Source organism: Rhinoderma darwinii, chromosome 1, assembly GCF_050947455.1.
Source record: "Rhinoderma darwinii isolate aRhiDar2 chromosome 1, aRhiDar2.hap1, whole genome shotgun sequence".
NCBI lineage: Eukaryota > Metazoa > Chordata > Amphibia > Anura > Rhinodermatidae > Rhinoderma > Rhinoderma darwinii.
This window is the reverse complement of record NC_134687.1, coordinates 645,643,157-645,649,156: the sequence shown is the minus strand read 5'-3', so window position 1 is coordinate 645,649,156 and position 6,000 is coordinate 645,643,157.

Sequence of the window (6,000 nt, the reverse complement as noted above, 5' to 3'; positions counted from 1 at the left end):
AAAATGGCACATGCATGCGCGGTCAGTCTAGGGCAGCTATTCTGCCTGTAAATAGAAACTGATCAGGGACCCTTATAATTGGTCCCTGATCAGATGGTCACTGTGATATACCTATCACAGTGACCATAGTCCCATATTTACCAAATACAGCACAAGATTTGTGCTCTTTCCCTCCCTCCTCTCACTGTAGTTGATCTGTGAGAGGAGAGAGAGAAATACTATACAAATCTTGTGCTGTTTTACTGTGAAAAAACACACCAGATATTCACATTCCTATATTACCCGTAATCATATCCCAGATTACCCGTAATCACCCCAGATTACCCGATTACCCGTAATTACTTGTTATCTCCGTAATCTTTTTTTTGTCGCTGATTTAGTTTTAGTTGCTGTTATTAACATTGGTTTACCTTTTTTTTTTTCTGTTAGTGTTGTGTATATATACACTACCGATCAAAAGTTTAGGGTCACTTAGAAATTTCCTTATTTTTGAAAGAAAAGCAGTTTTTTTCAATGAAGATAACATTCAATTAATCAGAAATACACTCTATACATTGTTAATGTGGTAAATGACTATTCTAGCTGCAAACGTCTGGTTTTTAATGCAATATCTACATAGGTGTATAGAGGCCCATTTCCAGCAACCATCACTCCAGTGTTCTAATGGTACATTGTTTTTGCTAACTGTGTTAGAAGGCTAATGGATGATTAGAAAACACTTGAAAACCCTTGTGCAATTATGTTAGCACCGCTGTAAACAGTTTTGCTGCTTAGAGGAGCTATAAAAAGAGAAGTGGGAGGCCCCGCTGCACAACTGAGCAACAAGACAAGTAAATTAGAGTCTCTAGTTTGAGAAATAGACGCCTCACAGGTACTCAACTGGCAGCATCATTAAATAGTACCCGCAAAACGCCAGTGTCAACGTCTACAGTGAAGAGGTGACTCTGGGATGCTGGCCTTCAGGGCAGAGTGGCAAAGAAAAAGCCATATCTGAGATTGGCTAATAAAAGGAAAAGTTTAATATGGGCAAAAGCACACAGACATTGGACAGAGGAAGATTGGAAAAAAGTATTATGGACAGACGAATCGAAGTTTGAGGTGTTTGGAACACACAGAAGAACATTTGTGAGACGCAGTACAACTAAAAAGATGCTGGAAGAGTGCCTGACGCCATCTGTCAAGCATGGTGGAGGTAATGTGATGGTCTGGGGTTGCTTTGGTGCTGGTAAAGTGGGAGATTTGTACAAGGTAAAAGCGATTTTGAATAAGGAAGGCTATCACTCCATTTTGCAACGCCATGCCATACCCTGTGGACAGCGCTTGATTGGAGCCAATTTCATCCTACAACAGGACAATGACCCAAAGCACACCTCCAAATTATGCAAGAACTATTTAGGGAAGAAGCAGGCAGCTGGTATTCTATCTGTAATGGAGTGGCCAGCGCAGTCACCAGATCTCAACCCCATAGAGCTGTTGTGGGAGCAGCTTGACCGTATGGTACGCAAGAAGTGCCCATCAAGCCAATCCAACTTGTGGGAGGGGCTTCTGGAAGCATGGGGTGAAATTTCTCCCGATTACCTCAGCAAATCAACAGCTAGAATGCCAAAGGTTTGCAATGCTGTAATTGCTGCAAATGGAGCATTCTATGACGAAAGCAAAGTTTGAAGGAGAAAATTATTATTTCAAATAAAAATCATTATTTCTAACCTTGTCAATGTCTTGACTATATTTTCTAATCATTTTGTAACTCATTTGATAAATATAAGTGTGAGTTTTCATGGAAAACACAAAATTGTGTGGGTGACCCCAAACTTTTGAACGGTAGTGTATAAAAATATACAAAATTTTTAAAAAAAAAATACAAATATTTAATTTGTTAGTTTAGTGTTACAAAAAAATGAATCGCAGAAGCCGCAGAGTGTTCACTGCAGAGCAGGCGTACACCATGCTGTGCTCTAGCAGTTCCGGCAGCTGTACGGATACTGCATCAGAAGCAGAACTTGGCTCAGAAAGCGACACAAGTTCTGCTAACACCACTGGACCCCCCAGCCCTATGGTGGTGGACGCAGCTGTCACCGGTGAAGCGTCAGGAGCAGGGCCTAGTAATGCAGTCCCTCCCGCAATGTGGGATCCTGCAGTTTCTTTCTCCCCCCAAATTCCGCCATTTACAGCAACTCCAGGCATCAACACTGATGTCACAAATTTTACCCCTTATAATTTTTTTAATTTGTTTATAGGCGATCAAGTCCTGGAACTAATTGTCCAGCAGACAAATTTATACACCAGGCAATTTGTCACCCAACATCCCAGGTCTTACTACGCCAGAGGATGGATCCCCACAACCGTCTGTGAGATTAACATTTTTTGGGGAATTTCCCTAAACATGGGGATAGTAAAAAAACCTTCTATCCACTCCTACTGGGCTACCAGCGCTATCCACAGCACCCGTGTATTTGCTGCTGTCATGGCCCGAAAGCGCTATGAGACTCTAATGCGTTTCATGCACTTCTCAGACAACTCCCAAATCCCCCCAAGAAGTGACCCAGGCCATGATCGCCTCAACAAGTTAAGACCCCTCATCTCCCTCCTATCTGAGTCATTTCTAAATTTGTACACCCCAGGCCAAAAAATAGCGGTAGACTAGTCCATTATGTCCTTCAAGGGCCGTCTATCGTTTCGCCACTACATCCCCTCCAAAAGAGCTCGATACAGTGTGAAACTTTATAAGGTGTGCGAGAGCACAACGGGCTACACCTGTGCCTTTTTTTTTATATATGAGGGCAGGGACGGCCACCTTAATCCCCCAGGATGCCCAGAGGATGTTGGCATTAATGGGAAAATTGTCTGGGAACTCATGGTGCCATTCCTACAGAAAGGGTAGCATGTGTACACCGACAATTATTACACCAGTGTCCCCCTGTATAAGTCCCTCCATGCTGCTAATACAGGGGCCTGTGGGACGGTACGCAAAAATAGAGTCGGCTTCCCTCAACAACTGGTGTCCAGGCGAAAAGAAAGGGGTGCGACACTCTCATTTGCAAGCAACTAGTTGCTCGCTGTCAAATGGAGTGTCAAAAAGGAGGTTTACATGCTCTCCACCGTGCATGAGGACACCACAGTGGTAGTGAGAGAGAGGGGTGCTACCTCTGATAAGAGGAAACCGGTCTGCGTGGTGGACTATAATAAGTTCATGCGGGGAGTCGATCTATCTGACCAGGTCCTACAACCGTACCTGGTCAAGCGCAAAACTAGGGCCTGGTATAAAAAGGTAGCGATCTATCTCATCCAGATGGCTACTTATAACAGCTATGTGCTGTACAAGACCCAGGGAACGCTCAGTTTCCTCCAATATCAGGAAAACATTATAGAGCGCCTCCTGTTTGACTCCCTCGCAACTGGAAAATCCTTTGAGTCAGAGGAAGTCAAAAGGCTCACTGAGCGCCACTTCCTTCACCCCGTCCCTGCCACTGAGAATAAGGAATACCCCCAAAGGAGATGCCGGGTGTGTAGTAAACATGGGAGGAGGGATACCCGGTTTTACTGCCCCATGTGCCCTTCAAATCCAGGCCTTTGCAACTTCCCCTGTTTTGAGACCTATCACACCGTTTATAATTATTGATTTTATATATAATTTAGGGAACACCAAAAAGGGTGGGGTGGGGGGATTCATTGTAGGGAGTCAATTTCATTTATTCATATTTTTTGTTTAGTTTTTGGGCTTTCCAAGGGAGGGAGGGATTTTCACGGGGAGGTAGTAAAGTATTTATTTCAGACTGTAAAACTAATTTTGCCCTTTTTGATTTTTTTTATACATTTCTTGGACAATTAAATCCTGGACATGATCACTCACAAATGAATACTGTTTATTGTGCAGGAGCCCACATCTGTCTATTCAGAACATGGACCCCCACAAGTATTCTTGAAATAAAAAATAAATGTGGGCATTGCATTTATTAGTAGATAAATCCAACACCTGCGGCCTAAGCCGCACCCGAATTAGTGGAACTCGTGCATTTTAGCAATGGTTACAAGAATAAATTGGGGATGTATTTCCTTTTTCTTATGACTATGTCCTGCCACATACAGCTGTTACATTCCTATTTCTGTACCGTGATATGGGCGTGATATTTTTTTTTGGGAGGATCTCTAATAATCGAGCTGTATCTTATCAATACACCATGGGCTTTGTTACAGTTCTTCTGGAAATGCTGACATCATTTTGGGGATTAGTGATCCCTTACTGTTCCTATAGATGGTTTTGTATTTACAAAAGCTGTTACCAGCAGAGCAATTCCTCTAACACCAACTACCAATGATGAGTGTGTGAACAAAATAAACTAAATAAATTTGAATTTTATTATGCTTCTTGGAGCAAATAGGACTAACTACATATAGTTTGTTTTAAAATGAGAAATATCACCTCCATTTATGATTGAATAGGCTGTGCACCACATATATGTATGTGATCGCGCCGAAAAAGCCACGTTGTTTTAAGCTGTCACAATGGAACAGCCGGAGAATCACTGCCACCAATCACAGGGCATCATTGCGGCCGGGCCCCCATGACACCGTAACTGACAGATCAACTGGCCAATCGGTGATATAACACCGAGGCCAATGAGAGGGAAGCCTGTGCCTACACTCAGCGCCACGTAAGGGGGAAGAAACAAAGTCCCCGCCCCCTCTTCCCCGCGACTGATATCTCAGACAGCCAATCGAATAGACGGCTGAGCTGCATCATTGTAAATCCTCCCGTGCCAGGTCATACAAATGCCGCACCACAGAGAGTAACCAATCACTCCCATGCTGCGATACCGCACCTGCACCTGACAAGCACCAATGCAAAACAAAACAAAACAAAGTGCAAAATCAGTGCAGCACATGAGGCGCCGCTCTCTGCGGCAGCACCATAAAGGTCAAGTTGTCAGTCACTAACTGCAATTCTATGTAGAATCTATGTTACACTTCATCTTTGTCTTACCCTGTGTGTTATCATCACCCAGCAGCACCACATAGGATCAGGGACAGTACATCGTTCAAGCATGGTGCAGATCTCGTCACAAATAGTAAAGGATCATAAGTGTCCAGGCAGCATCCGCATACCGCCTCTCCGGCAAAACCGCATGGTGTGAACGAACACCCATTGATGCATAAATGTATACATGAACCAAGGGGACCCAGTGCTGACTTAGGCATACTGGTAGATAGAGTCACGGCGATGGGTCAGAGGCAAGTGTCCGCCCCCCCCCAGGGCGCGTGGTCACATTATATGATCCAACATTAGGGGGCATACCGACCAAAGGGTCGACGTCCAATGAAGGTGGCAGTAATACATATAAACATAAAATGGCGCAATCTTTCAATACATGATAAAAGAGAAAAAAAAACTAAAAACTATAAGCAGTCAGTATTACCTTATCATACCGACTGAAAAAATAGAAAAGGTTTTTCAGCATCATATAACGATTGATCAGACAGAAAGGTGTGCAATATCGCACTATACCCTCCACTAAAACCAGTAAATACGTATAATATATAGTAAACATACAACGTACAACGTAGCCTGCAAACGTACATAGAACAGCAAATTGTATATAGGGGCCTGCGTATCAGTTTGACTCCCAACTCTTTTCGTGGGGATGCTGCATTTGTAAAGGGGTGGGAGGAATTGTTGACATCCAATTCACTACGTATGCTTGCCTATATTTTGGAGTTCGAAAAGAGAGACTTTGATAAAGTTAGCGCACAATTGGAGAGTGAGATCACTGATATACGAACATTCAGCGCATTGCCAGAATTTGCTAGTTGTGAAATTAAACTACAAAATAATATTACAAAATTACAGGGCGAGATTAAGGAGAGAAAGCACCGGAAATATATTAGGGACAAGAAAGACTTTGAAACTGGTCAAGCCTACACTTATAAAACTCGCTCATACCCTGCACCTAGACAACCGGCATATGCCACGGATCTTTCAGAATCCGATATCTCAGGCACAGA